The sequence below is a fragment of the Pan troglodytes genome, chromosome 7 (genome assembly GCF_028858775.2).
Source record: "Pan troglodytes isolate AG18354 chromosome 7, NHGRI_mPanTro3-v2.0_pri, whole genome shotgun sequence".
Classification (NCBI taxonomy): domain Eukaryota; kingdom Metazoa; phylum Chordata; class Mammalia; order Primates; family Hominidae; genus Pan; species Pan troglodytes.
The window spans coordinates 82,003,564-82,026,722 of record NC_072405.2 but is presented as its reverse complement, the minus strand read 5'-3'; the positions used below and the strand labels follow the sequence as shown (position 1 = coordinate 82,026,722).

The following is a 23,159-nucleotide window of genomic DNA, read 5'->3' as shown; positions in this document are numbered from 1 at the left end:
ATGTTTCACTGTCTGCAAGCCCTGCTCGCTTCGAGGTCTGTGTGCAAACAGCTGGTCTCTGCCTGGCCGGGCCAGGGTGTTTGCGAGCTCTCCGTGGATCTGCTGTAATTATAAACCCCAAGAAGGGCCAGGAATGGAGGCCAGCATGCTTATTGGTCACTATGCCCCAGAATAAAGAATCAGAAAGTAACTTATAAAGAGTTCTGCAGTATTTAGCACTTACAAAAGCAATTATATTGATTTTTAAAAATTATATTTTCAGCCTCTGTGGTTTAAATTCTGGGTCAAACACTTCCCGACTGCTCGGGCTGGCTCGCTCTAGCCCCTGGTCTCTAATTGCTCACTAACTGTCCCGGAAATACCCTCTTCGTCCCTTGCTCTTGCTGCAGTGGGCTTTGGCAGGCTTCCGCTGGCCAGGTGTTGTCCCCAGCAGTCGCCATGGCAGCGATGTACAACAAAGACTCTGAGGGGCTTGGAATTGACAGGCCGGAGGTGGGGCCCGAGTTCCTGTCTCCAGCCCACGATTTGCCGATCCATCTGTCTTCCTCAGAGAGAGAGGGCGGATAATGCACACTGCGCTTCCTTGGAAGACGGCAGGCTCCAGGCCAGACAAACGAATGTAAACTTGAAATTGGGCCAAATATGGGACATTTAGTTGAATGGGAGGATACAGAGCAAAGGGATCCAAGAGCAGCCCCAAGGTTCAGAAGGTTCTTGGCTGCTTTTGCAAAGGAAAAGAAAAAGTCTCCACCTACCTGCTGGACTTTCTTCTTCTTCTTTTTAAAAAAAAATATTTGTTTATTTATTTATTTTTTATAGAGACAGGGTCTCCATTGTTGCCCAGGCTGGTCTCAAACTCCTAGCTTCAAGTGAAGCTTGGCCTCCCAAAATGCTGGGATTACAGGTGTGGGGCACGGTGCCTGGCCCCTGCTGGACTTTCAAGAGCACAGGAAGGATTTCTCTTCAACCCTTACCCCGCTCCTCCACTCAAAGTTATTTAGCACGTTTTTCTTTCCTGGGCCCTGCCTAAGATCCTGAAATCCCACGTTAGTCTCTTCTTGGGGTTAAATCATTAAGGTTCCATTTATACAAATACTGAGCTGGTGCAGCCAGCCTATTGGCCAGCCTTGCCCACCATACTGGCTACCTGGTCATCTACTGCCACAATGCCCTGGGATGGGAAACACAGCTAACATGCTTTTTAAAATTGTAGTAAACTATACATAACATAAAAATGACCATTTTAACCATTTCAAATGTACAATTTAGTCTCATTACGTACATTTGCTGTCTTGTGCAACCATCACCACTATCAGTTTCCAGAACTTTTTCATCATCCCAAACAGAAACCCCATACCTGTTAAACAATAACTCCCCATCCCTCACCCCCCCTCCCCTGATAACCTCTATTTTACTTTCTGTCTCTATGAATTTACCTATTCTAGGTATCAACCATACAGATGAAGAGCTGAGGCTCAGGGAAGGAATTTGCCAAGGTCACGAAGCTGTAAGACACAGAACCTGGGGTGTCTGCCTGCAGAGCTCACACTGACTCTACAGCCACTGATCCAAAGCTTCAGTAAGGGGGTCTTTCTAGCAGGGCTCCCCCAGGGTGAGAGTAATGGTGGGGACTCAGCCAACCCTTTATGTTGACATTGTGCATTCCTGCAATTTATCTAATTTGCTCTTCTTCATAATATTCCCATCTGACAGATGAGCAAGAGATGAAGTGACCCCTCCAACCCCACAGCTCAGAGTCTTTCTTGAAGCTCCAACTCCAGGGCCATTGTTTTCCTGTTCTCCCCACTCCAAGGCCTCTCCTCTCTCCTTGGCCCAACTCTCTGACAGTGATGCAGGTACTTGGCAAATTTAAATGGGAGGGACTGCCTTTAAAAACCAACGAACCCCTTCCGAATGAACATATTCTATTGAATGCCATATGAAGAAAAATCTAGGGGTTTGTACTGGTTTCCTGAGGCTGCCAGTAACAAATTGCCACAAACTAGGTGGTTTACAACAACAGAAATGTGTTCTCACAGTTCTGAAGGCCAGACGTCCAAAATCAGAATGGCATTTTCTTGAAGGATCCAGGGGAGAATCCCTCCTTGCTTCTTCCAGCTTCTGGTGGCTCATGGCAATACCTTGACTTGTAGACATATCCCTCCAATCTCTACTTATGCCTTCATATCACCTTCTCTTCTCTTATGAGAACACTTGTCATTGGATTTAGGACCCACTCTAATTGAAGATGATCTCACATGTAGTTTAATTACATCTATAAAATATGCTTTTCAGTAAGGTCACTTCCGTGGTTTGAATGCCCCCTCCAAAACTTAATGTTGAAACTTAATCCCCAACGTGGCAGTACTGAGAGGTGGGGCCTTTTACAGCTGGTTGGATTGTGAAGGTTCTGTCCTCATGAATGGATTAGTTCCATTCATGGATTAATAAATTAATAGGCTCATGGATTAGTGGGTTACCATGGGAGGGGAACTGGCGGCTTTATAGGAGGAGGAAGAGAGACCTGGGCTAGTACATTAAGATTCTCAGCCCCCTTACCATGTGGTGACCTGTGCCACCTGGGGACACTGCAGAGTCCCCACCAGCAAGAAGGCTCTCACCAGACTTAGCCCCTCAACATTGGACTTAGCCTCCATAACTGTAAGAAATAAACTCCTTTTCTTCATAAATTACCGAGTTTCAGCTATTCTGTTATAAACGACAGAAAACGACTAAGACAGTCACATTCACAGGTTCTGGGCAGGACGTGTCTTTTGGGGGCCATTCACCCCCAGGCTTCGTGGTGAATGACTGACTAGAAGCAGTGCCCTCCAAGTTGGTCCTTTTGAACCCATCAATGACAGTGGACAGAAAAGTTGGCCGCTGATTGAACTTCAGATCTGTCTTGAACAGGGAGCCACTGATACCTGTGTAGGAACCAGCTCCATCACCCGGCATCCCAGCCAGACCCACCACTGCAAATGTTCCTACATTTTGCTATTGCATAGAATTTCCCTTTGGGGATTATAAATATACCTTCTTGCTTAGGTTTTTACTAGAAAAAAGAGAGAGAAGCAAAACAGCAAAGCAAAGCTCAAACCCCACCAGGCTGTGTCACAAATCTGTGTATAATGTTCTCCTGTTGCTCAAGGAAACACCCCCACAAAGGAGTTTTGTTGAATGCTTTGAACTGTCCCTCAGTGTAGAGGACATATTATGGGGTTGGAACATCCAACAATTTCTTTTTGGAAAATAAACTGGGTCCTGATCCGGAACATACCCTTTGTCTGATTTTGTGCCGCAAGAGCATAATGATGTAAAGCCTGAGGTTCCCAGCTTCCCAGGAAGATGTTGCATTGATAGATTCTGGTTCCACTCTGGCCAAGAGACCTTGCCCACTAACTCTTTGCCATATGAATTGCTTTCTAAGCTACAATTCTCCTTTCATCTTGCTTTTCCAGCCCATCTCATACTGAATTTAAAGAAGCTTACAATGGACCTTTTTTTGGTACCAAATATCTTTCCCTAGGAGGATGCCTCATTTCTTATCATTCTGTCTGACTCAGACTCCATGCTCTCCTTGAATCTTTTCTGCCTCACTCCTGGCCTCACAACTCAGGCCCTCTTTTAAAGTCCCAAAGGATACATTGCTGCCCCCCTCCCCAGCATGTGGCATCCGCCTCACCACGGAGGCCAATTTCCTGCCTCCCTGTATTCCCCTTCTATGTCCAGGACCAACATAATTGTATGTGACATAGTCAGAGCTATTTGAGTGACACTGGAAGCCCCTAGTATTCCTGTTACACGGGTTACCCCATGATCCCCACCAGATAGGCAGCAGTTTCTCAGAATTCAATAGCTTCATAAATTTAATTCATTTTAAAATAGCTTTATTTTACTGATTTTTATTTATCCTGAAAAATTGTTGTGAAAGTTCCTAGCTTTGCTTCTTTTTAAATGGCCTATTGCTCATTTTATTATTCAGACCTCATCCTTGCTTTAAAAAAGAAAGGGAAGCATCGAATCCTGAGATCTGACCACTTTTATCTGTGACTAATTCATTTTAGCCTTAGAGAGTCAGCGTGATAGGAACCACTAGTCATGCATTGCTTCTGCATGGCTCGATCCTGCTAGGAAATGAAGCAGGATTCTCCGACACCGGGGTGCTTGGGCAGCCCCCCACAGGTTCGTCATCGTTGAGTGCATGGCTGTATAGTCAGGGGTAGAGAATGGCTTCCTCACCCCTCTTCAGAGGTCCCTGCCAGGAACCCACACAGGGCCAACCGAGTCAAGCACTGCTCACTTGCTTTTACAAGTGTTTAATCCTCCCAGTGGGCCTGTGTAGACAGTCTTATTATTATCTCCAGTTTAAAATAGAAAAACGGGGTCCTGAGAGGTTAAAGCCTCAGAGGTGGACCCCAGCTGCCTGGCCTCAGAGTCTGTGCATTTGACCACTGTGGCCCTTGCTGTGTCACAGGCCCCCTAAGGCAGAAGGTGCACCAGCCACCAGGCCACACTGCCGCCTCAGGGAGGAGAGAGTAGACATTTGAATCATGTTCATTAGGTACAGTGCGATGTGGAAAGTAAATTCCAGCATACCTCAGTTAGTATGATAAGAATCCCATAGGTTAGGATGAAGGCACTATTTATTTATTTATTTAGTTAGTTAGTTAGTTATGTTTTGAGATAGAGTCTCTCTCTGTTACCCAGGCTGGAGTGCAGTGGCGTGATCTCGGCTTACTGCAACCTCCGCCTCCCAGGTTGAAGCAATTTTCCTGCTTGAGCCTCCCAAGTAGCTGGGATTACAGGTGCCCACCACCACACCCAGCTAATTTTTGTATTTTTAGTGGAGACGGTGTTTCACCCTGTTGGCCAGGTTGGTCTCAAACTCCTGACCTCAGGTGATCCACCCACCTTGGCCTCCCAAAGTGCTGGGATTACAGATGTGAGCCACCACGCCCAGCACTATTTTTTTTTAACTTTTAATTTTTCCTTTCTTTCCATTTTCAGGTTAAGGTCACACGAAGGCACTGTTTTTATCACTATTTTACTCATGAGGAATTGACAGTTCCTTGACTGGATTTGCCTAGGTTTGTTTGTGGGTAGAGGGAGGAGACAAGATTGGAACCCAGCCTAGTTCTTCCATCCCTAAGTCCAGGCTTTCTGGTTCCCAGAAGCACGCCTTCCCACAAGTGCAGAGGCAGTGCCTGCTGGGTCTGCTTTGATCACGTGGAGGAAACTCACTTCCCCCAAGACCTCTTTTGCACCTGCCTGCCCTTTTGTCTGAAGTCCCCCAAAGCCCCACCTCTGTTGGCCTCCGCCACTGGAGGTGCCCCCACTGGGTGGGCTCACTGTTTATTCCCAAACCTGACCTGGATGAAGTGGGCGCTCCTTACCTTGTTCCTCGTAAGGAGTTTTCCCCCAGAAAATCCCAGTTAAAATGCAAATGTGTTGCCTGGCAGAGACGCCTGGAGTTCGTGCATTGGTTCCTTCTCAGAGAGCAGGATTCTGAGGGTTGAGACTTGATAGGACTGAAGAACACAGTCGGGGGAGCTGCAGGGAGGACAACGGGCCCTGGGGAGTTCAAGTGTGGGATGGAGGACCCCAACCACCATGGAAGAGGGAAGAGGAAGCGGTCCCGCTCTCAGGGAGAGACAGAGATAGAATGGGCACTATCCTCTTCAGCAGCACCCTGGGGTGTCTGGCCCTCAGGACACAGTGAGCCTGGCCATCTCATAGACAATGAGTGAGGCCCACTGGTGGAGTCCAAGGCTGGATTCTCCCCAGTCCTGGAAAAATGCAAAAGAAGCAGGTTTCCGCGAGAGGGCCCTGGGAGCAAGCTTAGCTACCCACTGCTCCTCTCCTACTCAGGCAAGTGTCCCCCTGCCCCTTATAGGACAGTAAGTCAGGAAAGGATCCATCTCTCACCCCACCCACCCCAAGTTCATCAAGCAGCCCTGCACCCCATCTGGAGGCAAGGAGTGCCTCTCAGACCCTTCCCTAGGTCATACATACAGATGCACTGTACACGGCAATGGAATCACTCTACAGATCATTTTCTGCCTCACCATGCCCATTTAAATCTATTGGACCTGACACTGTCAATGACAGCAGTGTGCTGTCATCGTTTGAAAATAGCCGCATTATATTTCATCACGTCACATCGCATCACATAAGCCAGTTGCCCACTCATGAATTATAGACTCGTTTCCAACCTTTTGCTGCTGCAAATACTGCCACAACTGGCATTTGGGTACCAGTTTCTTGCGTACATGGAGCAACTTGTTTTCTAAAGACTTCATGAACCACTGAGCTTGCTGACCATGGCCTGTCCTTAGGAAAGGAGAGAACAGAAATGAGTTTTCCTGGGCAAAGGGCTCAGCTTTGGAAACTCAGCTTCAAGCTGCCCTCCAAGCCATGCCAACGCAGCAGGTGAATCATTTCACCCAGATTTCTGAGCCAACCTCAGTGAGAATGACCACGAGTGAGAATCTCACGCCAGCCAGACCAGCCTCTCACCTCTTGTTCCGGGGAACAGAGGCAAAACCTGCATCATTTTCTGTAATGCCAGAGGAAATCCCCAGATAAGGCAGACACCCTGATGCCTCACAGAAGGCACTCCCACAGAGACATAAACGGATGAATGCTTTCTTCATCACAGTTCACAGTTCTCAATGGCCCTTCAGGGCTGCCAAAAAACCTCTCTTAGCTCATTGCTGCTTCTGCCGCAGCCAGACACAGCACTTCCTAGAAAATCGTCATTCCATTTACTGTTTATTCTTGGGGTGGATTACTATTTCCCATAAACTCTTGCAGCGTTAAAGGTAGAGTTTCAGTAAATCTCATCAGATGTCCACACGAAAGGAAAAAGATGTCCTTTATTTTTAATGTGCCAGAGAAAAGGAAACCATGACTGCATTTTTCAGTTAGTGACAAAAGCCAGTAATGGACGATTCTAGCTAGGGGACCCAGTGCTGCTTTACAATTGCTATCCCTACCTCTCTAAAAGGCCAGGGTGCTACCTGGCATGTAAAGATGTCAGGAGGACTGTTCCTTCATTACCCTTTGGAGTATATTAATTCTCATATTTGTCATTGACAGTTTGCATTTTAGTCAAATCTGTAAATCACTCACAAGAAGCTCATTATTTTTAATGACTTTTTTGTTAACATATTTTTATCCTGATCAATATTTGAAATAATGAGTTTAGTGTGCTAGTTGTATTTTTTTTTTCTAATGCCCATGTCAAAATGTCAAATGTTACATAGCACCTAGAATGCTCTGGAGCCTGGAGCAGCGGCACACTCTGCTAAATGCTGGACTGCATTGGATCCCAGATTCCAGCCTCCTAGCAGGGTGCCTCCAGAGGCTAACACACGTAGGCTACCTTTCAGACATGGAGATACTGTCATCTGTCTTTGCATTTATATGCATTTAATGTGCCACAGATTCAGAAAATGGGGGTTAGGAGAGATGGAGAAATTACCTACTTTTCAAAAGGCAGAGGTGCTTAATGGAAACTGCATAGGCTTTGGAATCAGGTCCAGGTACACATCTTAGTGACATTAGATAAGGTGGCTCATTTGTAGAGGGGGCATATTAAGAGCCACTTTATAAAGCAGAACAAAGATTAAATGAGATAATAGACACAAAGTGCCTGATTGAGGAAAGGTATTCACAGCCCATGGCAGCCAGCATGACCTTCAGTGCAAGTCTGGATGTGATAATCACCCACGTGCAGACAGATCCAAGCCTTCGAGACGTTCATACCTGACTCAAGGACGGGTCTTGCCTCTGTCACTTGCCATCCATGTGATCTGGGGGAATGACTTAACCACCAGGGATTCTCAACTTCAGCTATACCATGGGGCTAACAATGTCTATCCATAGGACTTCTGAAAGGACCACACAAAACACACAGGGAAGCGCCCCAAGCATGCAGTAGGCCCACCATTAATGTAACTGAACTTTGAGCTGTGTGCCAGGATCAGTAGGCATCTGGGTGCTGGGAAACTGGGTTCCTTCTTTCCTTGCCTTCTGGGAATAGAGGGTAAAGTGAGGGAGTTGTGATAACATTTCTGGCTGATGGTCTCAGGAGACTGTGGCATCGATATGAAATGTCCATTCTAGATTCATGATCACAGCAGTGGAGGATGGTGGGCATTTGTGGGGTCTCTTATGATGATCTAAGTTTAAGTGTAGTCAGATTTATTGTGAGTAGGAGTTGGGGAGACAAAGAACACTCAGGAAAACCAGGAAGGGTATCAGAGATCCCCCCTACCTGGCTCCATTTTCCTTAACAGTTACCACGTGGCATGGGGTCCTGCCCTGCCTGTCGGATCCAGGCGTGGTGGTGGTGGACAGGGTGGGGAATGGGAGGGCTGCATCCCGGCTGAGCTCCTGCAGCTCCCACACAGTTGGCCACCTTAGAAGATGCGCTCAGATGTGGTGCTGAGAAAACAACTCTACTTCCTGCAGAGACTTCAAAAACCCACGCCCTGTCTACTGCTGCACATTTTTGCAGCTGAAGGAGAAACTGCTGGAAATAGGAGTTTCCCTGATGTTATCACGATGATGCCGACTGTGTTCTTCTGGAGACATCGGGGAGTTGGCTCAGGAAGGGCTGGGTGGGAAGTGATGCAGCTTTGGACAAAGGCTCTGGGCTCTTAACAAAGGGAGGTAAGGTGGGGCCTCCGGGTTCCGAGTTGGCTGAACTTTCACCTGCCCTCAGTGGCAATAGTTCTAGTCCTAAGAGTAAAGGGAGAGGAGAGCAGAGATTTAGAGAAAGAGATGAGCAGAGCAGGTAAGGCCATGCAAGACCCTCTTCAAACTTGCTGTCTTCCTTCACCCTACCCATCTTCTTCCAAAAAGGTAACATCTTTGTCCTATTGATCATCTTGGTGTTTCTAATTCCCTTTCTTTAGATCTTTTTGTATCATTCAGAGATGCCCAGAGCAGTAAAATGAGCAATGACTCCTTTGGAGAAATAGCTGATTCCTGCTGGGATAGGAAATGTCCAAGATGAGCTTTATACATGTGATTTTGCCAGATAGCAGAAAAGCTCTTAAAAACTGGTCCAGAAGCCAGCTGGAGAGTCCTACTGGCCAAAGATGGGTTCATTTTTAACATTGCAAAAGAATAATGACCGCAATATATGGAAAGGTAGTAAATATAGAAATCCATGAGCTCACGATGATAAAAAGAGACCCCTCATTGATCACCACTAGAGGTTGTTTGGGTATCAACTAATTTCTCTAAAAATTGACAGAGAACAAGCATCGATCCCATCTTTCCTGTGTGAACTATATTTCAGAGTAACTAAAGAGCCAACAAGGTAAAGGTCATTTTTATGTAAGAATTTCCCCCTAATAAATGCAGAAGGAATAACAGAATTAGAAAATTATGAGTTTGCAGTCCCTAATGAAATAATGAATTCAGAAATGATCATCAGTTGATACTGATGGCATGGTGGCAGGTGCCTGTAATCCCAGCTACTTGGGAGGCTGAGGCAGGAGAATCGCCTGAACCCAGGATGCAGAAGCTGCAGTTAGCTGAGATCATGCCACTGCACTCCAGCCTGGGCAACAGAGTGAGACTGTTTCAAAAAAAAAAAAACCACTCTTACATAGTATTTAACATACTTGGCCAAGGTTCAAATCCTGCTTTTGGTGCCTACCTACCCATGCATTTATATTTTTTATTATTTATTATTTATTTATTTAGAGACAGAGTCTCACTCTGTTGCCCAGGGTGTAGTGCAGTGGCAGTGCAATCTCGGCTCACTGCCACCTCCTCCCAGGTTCAAGTGATTTTCCTGCCTCAGCCTTCCAAATAGCTGGAACTACAGGCACCCACCATCATGCTCAGCTAATTTTTGTATTTTTAGTAAAGACTGTGTTTCGCCATGTTGGCCAGGCTGTTCTTGAACTCCTGATCTCAGGTGATTTGCCTCCCAAAGTGCTGGGATTACAGGTGTGAGCCTCCACACCAGGCTGACAGAGAACTTTAAAGCAGGAACTACATAGCAACACCCATGAAGTATTCGTTGCACATTAAAACTTTAAAATGGAATCTATTGAAACTCCTAGATCTGCCCTATCCTATCCGGTAGCCACAGGTGGCCTTTGAACACTTGAGATGTGGCTATTCTGAACTGAGATGTGCTTTAAGTGCACAATACATACCTGATTTTGAAGAATATGAAAGAAAAAGAATATAAAATATCTCATCTATAATTTTTTATGTTAATCACACTTTGAAATGATAATATTTTGGCTATTTTACATTAAATAAGTTATTAAAATAATTTCACCTATTTTTTTAAGTTTTAAAAGAGAATGTTTAAAATTAAATATGTGGTTCAAATTGTATTTCCACTGGACAGCACTGCTCTAAATATAACTTCACAGTTTATAGAAAATACTGGTGGTAATGGAACTAGTTAACACCGAAAGGAAATAAATCCAGAATGTGGGGCAATTTACTTCCTACAACAAATAAATGGTATTAGAACAAATTGGGAAGAGGGGTGGTCTCAGATTAAAATAGATATAACAACCAAATGCAGTATTTGAATCTTGTTTGCTTCCAGAACGACTAGTTATAAAGAGACACTTTTGAAACAATCTGGGAAATTTGAACATTGAGACTGGGTATTAGATCATCTTAAAGGCTTATTGTTTATTTTGTTAGAGGTAATAACAGTATTACGGCTATGTTTTTAAAGATGTGCTTATCTGTTAGGAGTGCATAGCCAAGTATTTGTGGGTGGAATCATGTGTCCTCTGGGATTTGCTTTAAAATGTTCAGAGTAGGAAGGTGTGGTGGTTGGGTAAAACCAGGCTGACTAGATGTTGATTAATATTGAAACAAGGTGATGAGGCTATGGGAGTTCATTATATTTTTCTTTCTACTTTTTACACGTTGAAAAGTTCTAAAATTTAATTATAAATATTTAATACATATCTATATTTATACTCTATAATGCTATATTTAATAATAAAAGTATATATTTTATATAATAAGTTATAATGAATTTTGATGCCGCCAAAGCTATTTTTTATTTTTAACACCTGGCAAAGGTAAAAGCATGATTGGTTTGTCCGGCAAAGAGTCATGAGCCCTTAGAAGGCGGAGTCCAAAGGGACTGGGGAGGAAGGCTGAAAAGACCAGTGCCCCACTCTGGCCCTGCGGTAGCAGGTCGTACCTGTTTCCCATGAGATGTGCAGGCCGACCAGGGCCAGTTCAAAGACACAGGATTCCCAAGGAGGGAGAGGGTTGGCAGGGCCCATGACCATCTAAAGGCCTGAGACGCACTTACAGGTCTGCCTGGGCAGGCCAGCTCAGTGCCTGGATGGGCCTCACGGGTGGGCACTGGGTCCCAGGGCCTGGCATATTCATGGTGTACCTGGAGGTGACTAGGCCTGAAATTCACGAGAGAGGATGAATAATCCCAATTTCTGTTTGCTAATTTACTGTGAGCTGTAACTGCCAAGGATCAGATATCCATGAACAGCATGTTGTGGAGAACCAACACTGGGTGGGAGAAGCACTTAGAAAGTGGCAGCGGCTGGAATCACCGGGCTGTGATAATTCCCAGTACATCTCTCCCCACCAGAGAGAAAACTGCCCTAGTGATGGCGCAGGACTTTCTTTTTGGTAGTAAGAGGATGTGGTTAAAAATGTAGTCCTGATTTTAAAGAATATAAAATATCTTATTTAAATTTTTTACATTAATCACATTTTGAAATGATAGTGGTGTGTCCCTAATTTTATCTGTTGTGGGAGACTGTGACCGACCACTGAACCCTCCTCCTCCCTCCAGACCTTTAATCAAGTTACCCTTGAGGTAGTCCATCTCTTTAGAGTAATTCTTCATTTTTATTCTGTGTTAAGAATCAGCTCTCAGAGGGCAAAAGTATTCTTCTAGTCCCAAGTTCTGATGGTGTCTTAGTCCCATTATGCTGTTTTAAAAAAATACCACAGATTGGGTAATTTATAAACAATAAACATTGATTTCTCACGGTTCTGGAGGCTGGAAAGCGCAAGGTCAAGGTGCCAGAAGGTCTGGTGTCTGGTGAAGGCTGCTGTTTGTTTCCAAGATGGCACCTTGTTCACTGTGTCCTTACGTGGAGGAAGGTTAAAGGCCAAAAAGGAGCAGACGCAGTGTGAAGCCTCTTTATAAGGCATTAATGCCATTCATGAGGGCAGAGCACTCAACCCCATCACCAGAAGGCCCTACCTTCCGATACAGTTGCGCTGGGGATTAAGTTTCAACATGAATTTTGGAGTGGACACACACATTCAAACCATAGCAGATGGGATCCCTCGTGTTACACCTTCAGGGTGTAGACAAGGGACTAAAGGTGAACTTTATCTGGTTCATGATTTCCGCAGCATAATAGTCATGAATATGGGTCCTGGAGTTGCACAAGTGGGGACTGTGTTTACTCTTACCTCATCTGTTGACTAATTGTGTGATCTTGAGCAAATATCCCCTCGAAGCGTTGGGTTCTTAAAAGTATATGCCCTTGACATGATTGCAAAACACCAATCACACAGAGCATCCACTACTGCACCTGGCATCTAGTGGGTACTTGATAAATGAGAGCACTAGCTGTTGTGTTATTATTATGGGTGCAACTTAGAGTTGGTCCTGGCTAAATAGGTTTTGCTCACAGAGGCTAAACTATATGCCAAACCTAGGAAGCTTAGATCTGCACACCCCACTTGCAGATCTAGAGCATTTCTTAAGAGAATTAAAAATGGGACCTGGGCCAGGCACGGTGGCTCATACCTGTAATCCCAGCACTTTGGGAGGCCAAGGCAGGTGGATCACTTGAGGTCAGGAGTTCAAGACCAGCCTGGCCAATAGGTGAAACCCCATCTGTACTAAAAATACAAAAATTAGCCGAGCGTGGTGGTGCTCGCCTGTAGTCCCAGCTACTCAGGAGGCTGAGGTAGGAGAATCACTTGAACTCAGGAGGCAGAGGTTGCAGTGAGTTGAGATCACGTTACTGCACTCCAGCCTGGGTGATAGAGCGAGACTCCATCTTAAAAAAAAAGGGGGGGATACCAGGTTGAGGAATATAGGAGAATCTGATAAACGAGGTGTATTTGACATGCCCACCCTGCTTGTTTCTCTGCAATTTCATGAGGCTGCAGGGGTGGAGAAATGGAAGTTGCCTTTGACCTGACCCATGGCAGCCACTCATGACACAGGGAGTTAGCCTGTGTTCCACAGGATTCACTCCTCTTCTTTTCCCCAGCAACTTGTAGCCATATGAGTCCTAAGACCCTCCCCATACAGCTGCCACCTTCCTTAGTGGTGTCCTGGGAAGGATGGTATTTGATGACTTGATAATGCTCAGTGGGTTACCCTCCAAGAGATATTTGCTTTTGAGCTCAGGATAAAGCCTCAGTTAGCTCAAAATAACAAACCTATAAGGATTCCTGTCAGAATCCCTAAGTGCCTGGCACCTAGTAGGTGCTCAAGAAATACTTATTAAGTGATAAATGGAGGGGATTTCAGGCACTGTTGTGAATTCCTGAGGGGCATCCTTAGGCCTGGGGACTTTCCTGGGACCATTCCAATCACCCCACAGAGGGTGCTTTCCTGTTGCAGTTATTCAGAAGACCAGCCCTGAGCAAGGGCTCCAAACCAGGATTTCCTTCAGGGTTGAGGCCGACTCTAGTGGCAGCTTTAGGAGCTTCCTCGCTTCGCAGTGCTTTAGCACCATTAAAGCTCTGCTTCGGAGGACTGGGGTCCCAGGGGGAGTGAGAGAAAGCTCACCACTTAAGTCATTTATACTTTGGCTGCCCAGGCCTGAAAAAATGCCCTTGGGACTGATCCTGAAGTGCGGAAGGATAAGTTAAATGGCTTAATAGATCGTGGCAGCTTCGGAAAGGACTAATGGCTCAGCATTAATTGGGTACATAGAGTGCAGATGAATCTCTGAAAAGGTATTTCAGATTTGCCTGTTCAGCTTTCACTGGCTTCAAAGCATCACATCAGTCGACTCCCAAACAATGTGGATTATTAAAGAAATATGAATACTGGATATTTGCATTGACTTTCATATTCCTGGTGCCCTTGTTTATCCCCTGAGCAACAAACTGAATACCACTATGTGGCAGGGATTGTGCAGGGGGCTAGAGATAGATGAAGTTCCTGTCCCTGTCCCCACATGCCTTTATTCTGGAAGGCAGAGGTTGGGAATTTGAAAACAATGAGACAGCTGCTGGGTTGGAGGTCGATCCCAGGAAGACACAGAGGAAGGAGGAGGCCGGGGCTCCGCCTGGGTGGTAGGTGGCAGTGGAGGCTTCCTGGGTGGGTGGGGACTGGGGCATATGCCAGGCCTCCAAGGCAGGCAAACAAAGGCTCTGGCCGAGGGAGCAGCATGTGACTCACGCAGGGGGTTGGATGGGGAGCACACATGAGCTGGAGGGAGGAGGGGGCTGGGCGAGGTAGGCAGGAGTCAGATAACGAAGAGCCAATGGGCTGTCAGGGGAGCGTCTGCATGCACTGTGATGTGACTGTGAGTCACCGCAGGACCGGAACACGGACAGGACATGTGCGGCTCTGGGCTGTAAAAAAGACACCACTGAGAGTACAGAAAACACCTGTGAGAAAGGCTGGCATCCAGGGTGGGAAACCTCTTTTGAGGGCGTGAACCAGGATATGAAGCAGCATTTGAATTCTTGCTGCTCTCTTCTGGAGTAGTGGGATATTGGGCAGTTCACTTAACTTCTCTGAGCTCCTTCCTCAAGGTGAGGAGAAAATGAAAAGATGTCTGAAAAAGAATATCTCAGGCACTTTGGTTGTAAGTGACACAGAGAAAACCATCTTTTATTTTTATTTATTTATTTATTTTTTGAGACGGAGTCTCACTCTATCCCCCAGGTTGGATTGCAATGGTGCCATCTTGGCTCACCGCAACCTCCACCTCCCTGGTTCAAGTGATTCTCCTGCCTCAGCCTCCTGAGTAGCTGGGACCACAGGTGCACCACCATCACCCCTGGCTAATTTTTGTATTTTTAGTAGAGATGGGATTTCTCCATGTTGGCCAGGCTGGTCTCGAACTCCTGAACTCAAGTGATCTGCCCACATCAGCCTCCCAAAGTGCTGGGATTACAGGTGTGAGCCACTGCGTCTGGCCCAGAAAACCATTTTGAACCAGCTCAGTCAAAAGGAAGAATTTATGGGTAATCTCCTGTTGCCCTGGAAGAGGCAGCGGTATGGAGGCCCTCAGGGTGGCAGAAACAGCTGCTGCTGGAGGCTCTCTCTCCATCCTTCACACTCCTGCTGCCCTCTGAGCACTGGTGCCATATTCCTCCCTGGAAACATGGCCAGCTACTGTTCACACGCCACAGATCACAGAGCTTCAGCACTTTCTGTAGTCTCTTTCTGTAGTTTCTGGTGGACAAATCCTGGAAAGAACTTTGATTGGCCAGGTTGGGGCTGGGTACTCTTCCATTGACTGGTCAGTTTGGACAGTGGGCAAAATATCATGACTGACCCAACTCAAGCCTTGTGGCCCCACTTCAGTCAATTAAATACGACCAGGGGAGCCACAGTTTAGAAACTGTGATGGCTCCCACTGAGAACACAGGATTGCAGTGTGGGAAAGAGTATTTCCTAAACGTATGGGTGCTACGGGGTTGCTATGGGCTGAATGTTTGTAGGCCCCTAAGTTTGATACATTGAAGCCCTAAATCCCAAAGTGTTAGGAGCTGGTGCCTTTGGTGGTAATTAGGATTCGATGAGATCTTGGCTGGTATCCTCAAAATGGGATTTGCACCTTTTTAAGAAGAGGAAGACAGAGATTTCCTCACATACACCAATGAAAGGTCAGAAGAGAACACAGTGAAAAGTCATCTATAAACCAGAAAGAGGATCTTCCAAGAACCATCTGCCAGTACCTTGATCTTGGACCTCCCAGCTCCAGAATTGGGAAATGAACATCCGTTGTTTAAGCCACCCAGTCTATGGTATTTTTATAGTAGCTCAAGCTAAGACAGAGGTGCAATCCCAGAAAATGAGAGATGCTGGGTAGATAAAACTGGATCAGCATTACAAAACACTTTGTTGATGTAAAACATTATACAAATATTAGATATTGAAGATATTGTTCCCTCTTTGAGAGTGGTACTTCTTTGGATTCATCTCTCTAGTTTCGGTGTGTAGAATAGTTACTGACACATAGTAGGGACTTTGTAACACATGGTACTGAGTTAGTGAATGCCACAGATTGAATTAGAGGATAGTCAGTGGACAGCATAAGAGGCAGAGGAATCCAACTTTATTAGAGATTAGGTTCTAAAGTCCACACAGGCTGGGCACAGTGGCTCACGTCTGTAATCCCAACACTTTGGGAGGCTGAGGCAGGAGGATTGCTTGAGCCGAGGAGTTCAAGGTCAGCCTGAGGAACATAGCAAGACTCTGTATCTATTAAAAAAAATTTGAAAATTATTTTAAAATTAGCTGAGTATGGTGGTGCACACCTGAAAAGTTCCAGCTGCTAGAGAGGCTGAGGCAGGAGGATTGCTTGAGCCTAGGAGGTCAAGCCTGCAGTGAGCCATGATAGTGCCACTGCACTCCAGCCTGGGCAACAGAGCAAGACCCTGTCTCAAAATAATAAATAAATAAGATGTGGAAATCACATGTAATCAACATAACCCTTGAAAATTCCCTAGGGAGGTGACCATGTTGAAAAACACATACCATCACTCAGTAAGTTTGATAGAACCATTTTTTCCTCCAAATTGGAACACATTGATGTTTCCTGTGGTCAAACACCAGAGGAAGCAGTTGGCTTTTATTTAAGCATGATGTTTTATAAGAAAATACATTAACAGCTGAATCTCATTTAGCATGGGGAGATGCTCAGGAGGAAACAGCAGATTCACTTCTCCCATCTCAGGCTCTCTCTGGACTGGGCTCATTGAGTTGAATGGCAGGTGGACTTGCTTGCGTTCAGTTTCATATTCTCTTGTTTACTTATTTGTACAGTGTATGGTGCTCATCTTCTAGAATGTGCATACATTGAGTTAGGAGGCCCATCTGTCCTGGTCACTACAGACTCTCCAATGCCTATCATGGTGCCTGGCATAGCAGGCTCTCAATAACCACATACCAAAGGAATGATCTACTGCACAAGGCACCATACTTGGTACTGAAGAGGTGGGATGAGATCTGTGAAACTAGCCTTTCCTTGGGGCATGGCCAGCCTAATAATAAGGGAGGTAAAATATGAAATGCCTGAAGAGACATGCAATGACAATAGCACCCAGCTGGAAGTGTCAGTAAATAACAGAAGAAAAAGTTCTGGTGGACTCTCAGATAAAGTAGGACCTACTTCTAGGGACCATCCTGACTTTTGCTTGAACTCCCTCCTGTTTGCTTCTCCATTCATCCAGAGACGTTTTTGCTTTTCTGTAGCCTGGGCCACGCTCAAGCCCAAGTGTTTACTTCAAATATGTGCTGGTGCCTGGAGCTAGCTGCTTTGTGACCCATTTGCTCAGGGATGTGCCTCAGTAAGGAGGCATGACAATTAGGTCTGGACTTGGTGACCCCTTGGGGGAAAGGGTCTTACATTCCTCCTCCCCACTGCCCGTCTACCACTGCTTTGTGGAGTAGGACTTCATTCAGGCTGTCCCAGCTCTCACCTGAGTGTCCTAATTCCACAGCAGAGCTACTGAGGACGGTCACCACCTTTGTCCTCATGAACCTGCCCATCTGAGGAGCAGTTTCTTCCTCTTCTGCTCTTGCAGGCAAGAGAGAAAAAAAGGCCACCCACCCTGTCTGACCTGCTCTGGTCTGGGAAGAGTTTCTCTGCTAGTGGCTTTAGACTCATGTCCTGATGGGGATCATGTAACTGGAATCTCCAGTCATGGCCAATGTGGACAGGTAGTCAGTGCATGAAGGGAGGCAGCTAACTCATTCACCTGACTGCCAGGTCATGGATAGTTCACATGGAATATAAAATTTATTTTGTTTTACTGAGGAAAAGTTAAAGCATGCATACATAACCATCATACGTAGCAGACATTCCTCCAGACTTTTGAAAATTCTCTATGTATTTATCAATATACATGCATCTTAGTCCATTTTGGTTGCTATAACAAAACTACTATGGCTTATAAACAACTGAAATTTATTTCTCACAGTTCTGGAAGCTGGAAAGCCCAAGATCAAGTTGCCGACAAACTCACTGTCTGGCGAGAGCCCTGCTTCCACACAGACTGTTGTAACCTCACATGGCAGAAAAGGCAAAAAATCTCTCTGGCGTCACTTTTATAAGGACACTAATCCTATTCATGAGGGTTCTACCCATATGACCTAATCACCTTCCAAGCCCCACATCCTCATATCATCACATTGGAGGTTAGGATTTCAACATATGAATTTTGAAGGTATGCAAACATTCAGCCTATAACAACATACAAATACAAGAATGGGATTATATGATAATTTTGTAACCTGATTTTTTTCACTTTTACTATATCATAAACATCTTTCAATGTCAAAAATACAGAATTGTCACTTTTTTTATGTCTACATAATATTCTATTGCGTGGGTGTACCGTAATTTATTTAATAGCAGCCTATCATTAACCAGTTAGTTGTTTACCATTTATTATTATTATTATAGGCAATGCTGCAATAAAATCTTGTACATACTAGCATACATTTGTTTGACAATTTTCTTTTTTTTTTTAAGACAGGGTCTCACTCTGTTGCCTAGTCTGGAGTGCAGTGGAATAATCATAGCTCACTGCAGCCTTGAACTTTTGGGCTCAAGTGATTCTTCTGCCTCAGCTTCCAGAGTAGCTGTAAGTACAAGTGCATGCCACCACATATGGCTAATTATTTTTATTTTTTGTAGATACAGGGGTCATCCTATGTTGCCCAGGCTGGTCTTAAAGTCCTGGCTTCAAGTGATCCTCCCAAAGTGTTATGATTACAGTGCCAGGACTTGATAACTTCCTTAAGAGAATTTCCTGGAAGATTATCGAATTGAAGGGTATGCACATTTTAATATTGCATCGATTTACATTTTTTTAATTCACTTAAAAAAAAAAAAGAGATGGGGTTCTCTCTATTTTGCCCAGGCTGGTCTCGAACTCCTGGGCTCAAGCAATTCTCCCATCTCAGCCTCCTAAGTAGCTGGAACTACAGGTGCATGCCACTGGGCCCAGCTATAATCTACATCTTGCCAACGATGGACAGGAGAACCACCAATGGGATACACACATTCTTTTTTGTCTTTAGTACTCTGAGCTCTTATATCTTTTTCTAAGTGTCATTTTTGACTTCTATTAAGTTTTTTCATATGTTTAAGGTCCCTAGATTTCTTTTTTGGGTATTGCCTATTTGTGGATGATATTTTTTAATGTAAAACAAAATGACTCAAATTTACAAGGTCAGACTGTTTGAAGCATGTCAGTTTTATTCATTTCCATTTTCTCTTTTCTGTTTTTTCTCACTTTCTGAACATGACCTGTGTCATTTTCCCTCCGTTGCACCTATTTAGCCTGGTCTGGGCCCCTGGCCTGTCCCTGCCATAGCCCAAGGCCAGGATGATCCTCCCCTCCACACCCCCGATTGCCTCAGACACTCCTCAGGATAGGATTTGATTCATATTTCAACCTTATAAACAGTGGCCGAGAACCTCAGTGAGCTAGGGACTAGGCTGAATACTGAAGTGGTTAAAAATGAATAAAACAGCTGGGTATGGTGGCTCATGCCTATAATCCCAGCACTTTGGGAGGCTGAGGCAGGCAGATAATTTGAGCCTAGGATTTGAAGACCAGCCTAGGTGACATGGCAAAACCTTGTCTCTCCAAATAAACAAAAAAAATTAGCTGTGCGTGGTGGCGGCGCGTGCTGTAGTCCTAGTTACTCAGGAGGCTAAGGTGGGAGAATCACTTAAGCCCATGAAGCAGACGTTAGAGTGAGCCGAGATTGTGCCACTGCACTCCAGCCTGGGCAACAGAGTGAGACCTCGTCTAAAAAAAAAAAAAAAAAAAGAATAAAACACAATCGTTCTCAGGAGCTGAGCATCTAGTAGGAGATTCAGACACGCCCCTCGTCACCAATGCTCTCAGATGTCCTCTAATAGAAGTGAGATGGGAATGGAGGAGGAGATAGGAATTTCAACTCTTGGATCTCCGATGATTTCTTTAAAAAAAAGTAGAGATGGCTGGGCATGGTCGCTCACGCCTGTAATCCCAGCACTTTTGAGAGGTTGAGGCGGGCAGAACACGAGGTCAGGAGATCAAGACCATCCTGACCAACATGGTGAAACCCCGTCTGTACTAAAATACAAAAAGTAGCCGGGTAGGCCGGGCGTGGTGGCTGACGCCTGTAATCCCAGCACTTTGGGAGGCCGAGGCGGGCGGATCACGAGGTCAGGAGATCGAGACCATCCTGGCTAACACGGTGAAACCCTGTCTCTACTAAAAATTCAAAAAATTAGCCGGGCGTGGTGGCGGGCGCCTGTAGTCCCAGCTACTCAGGAGGCTGAGGCAGGAGAATGGCGTGAACCCCGGGGGGCGGAGCCTGCAGTGAGCCGAGATCGCGCCACTGCACTCCAGCCTGGGCGACAGCGAGACTCCGTCTCAAAAAAAAAAAAAAAAAAAAAATTAGCCGGGTGTGGTGACACATGCCTGTAGTCCCAGTTACTTGGGAGGCTGAGGCAGGGGAATTGCTTGAACCTGGGAGGCGGAGGTTGCAGTAAGCCAAGTTCGTGCCACTGCACTCTAGCCTGGGCGACAGAGTGAGACTCTGTCTCAAAAAAAAAAAAAAATTAGAGATTTGAGGGGAAAAGGTATTTCAGGCAGCACAAACAGTGTAACATTAAGAGCAACTGCTGATTAAATAATTGTCATGTGCCAGGTTAATTGGTGTTGTTGCTAATTCTGCCAACAGAGCTACACATGGTAGTTTCTAGTCTCATTCTTCTACAGCTGAGGAAAGGAAGGCTTAGAGAGGCTGAACAACTAGCCCAAGACTGCTAACTAGTGCCACAATGGAGGTTTGAACCCAGGTCTGGCAAAATAAAAGCATGTGTTTCGTGCTTATCCAATTACTGCTTGAACGAAAGTTGGAGGGCAGAGAGTGTGCAGGGTACAGGATTCTTTGGAGATCAGGACTGCAGAGGGCTGTGAATGAGGTGGAAGCACCTATTGTCTCTTACTAGTGTCTATTGTCCCTTCTGTCCTGCAAGTCTCAGTTCAGGTATCACCTCCTCCAGGAAGCCTTCCCCAACTTCCTCAGTTTTTCTGGATGACTATCCTCCGCCACCACCATTCAGGTGTAACCCTGTGCCTTCCTTTCCCGTGGAGTTATTCACTGTCTATTAATTGTCTACTCATCTCTTTCTGCCCACTGGACAGTAAGCTCTTTGAGGGTGGAGCCACATCTGATCATCTTTGCATTCCTACTTTGTGAGTGAAAGAATGAAGGAGTGAATGGGGCACTGGGTGTGGAGAAGAGGGAATGGATAGGTTCCAGGCAGCCTGGCAGGATCTGGCAACAGGCAACGGCAGGGGCAGGGTGGAAAGAAAGCTCTGAGGGTTCAGCCTGCCCTGAGAAGAGGGATGCAGGGAGAGAAGCAGGGTGGTGGGAGGGTCAGGGATCCATAATAAAGGTCATGGGGTCCTGAGGATAAACACCTTGGGTCTGGTTGCAGGCTGTCTGGGTTCATTTCCAGTTCTGCCACCTGACTCCCTTAGGACTTCTGGGAACTTTAAGACTGTGTCTCGGTTTTCCTCATTGGTAAAACGGGCCTATTAATCATACCAGCTCACAGGTTGTCATGAGGATTAAGCTGAGCTCATGTGTGCCCAGAGCTAGCATCACTTTCCTGCTTTTTCTCTGGGCATCTCCCAGTTTCCCAAGGCTCTGCTTCCCATGCAGGGTGTAGGCAGCGTTGGGGTGCTACTGCGGGGAGCTTGAACTGGTGCAGCCCAAGGCTGAGATGTCTTTGGTAAGGGATCTGTAGCAGTTTTGTTTTTTGTTTAAGGCAGTGGGCTCTGAGGTCACAGGACCAGGGACAAGTCCCAGCTCCAAACTTACTAGCCGTGGAATCCTGAATTTTTTACCTAACCACTCTGAGCTTGAGATTCAGAGGATAACAAAACAGGGATAATAATAGCACATGCCTCGTCAGGTTGTTGGTGAGTGTTAATTAAGATAGTAGATGGCTTCTTCTTAGAATAACTTCAAATTTCTCATGGTAGCCTGGTGAGTCTCCATGTACTCTGACCTTAGATGGCCGCCCACCTGCCCCCGGCTACCCCCTGTCCTCCTCTCAGGCCCCTAGGACTCTGCTATTCCTGCAAGCTTATTGTCATCTCAGAGCTCGCGCCTTGGAGCTGTTCTTGCCCAGGTCGTTGCAAATCTTTCTCCCTCACATCATTCAGGTCTTTGTTCAATGTTACCTCCTCAGAGTGGCCTCCAGGATCTCCCTTCTAAACTAGCTTCCTCCTGCCCTCCTATCCCCTCCCTACCCGCTTACCTTGTGTTCTGGATGAGCCCTTCCATGCACATGATGTGCTATTCACAACTATTTGTGTATCGTTTCTCCCTTCTGGAATGTAAGCTTCCCGAGCACAGGCACCTGGTCTGTCTCCTTCACTGGTGTGACCCAGTGTCTGAAAAAGCAACTGGCACATATGAGGTCTCAATAATATTTAAGAAATGAGTGCGTGAATAAACGAACTGCTTAGCACACACCTGACACACAGTCGGTACCCACTAAACGGTGGCGGTTGAGACTCTTAACATTATCATATCACCACGGCAAAGCAGAGTCATTTGGGTTGGAGCATGAGCTCCAGAGCACGGTGCCTATGTTCGAGTCCCAGTTCTGTCCTTTTCTACCTGCACAGTCCATGGCACAGCCTCTAGGCCTGGCCTTTGTGGTGTTGAAGAGTCAGTGGGCGAATCCTCGTGAAGTCCATGCATCAGGGCCCAGGCAGAGGAAACCCTGCACGTGTCAGAGTTGGCTGATGGCACTTGTGGACTATACCAAGGCACACTCAGTAAAAGTGCTCGAGTTTTCAAAAGAGCAGATAACAACATTTCTACTCTCTTCTGCCACTTCTGTCTTGTTTTTAGCTTAAAAAAACAAAACAAAACAAAACAAAGAGGC

At 45.8% G+C, this 23,159-nt stretch overlaps 1 long non-coding RNA gene across 2 annotated transcripts in view; it reads left to right on the top strand.

The window, feature by feature from the left end:
* Window positions 1-465: 465 nt before the first annotated feature.
* LOC107976340 (uncharacterized) overlaps window positions 466-23,159 on the top strand; it is a 69,696-nt gene continuing 47,002 nt past the window's right edge. For both annotated transcript variants that reach the window (XR_010159276.1, XR_010159277.1), the window contains exons 1-3: window positions 466-619; window positions 1,446-1,579; window positions 1,714-1,856. This is a non-coding gene — a long non-coding RNA (uncharacterized LOC107976340). The remainder of the gene's footprint in view (window positions 620-1,445; window positions 1,580-1,713; window positions 1,857-23,159) is intronic.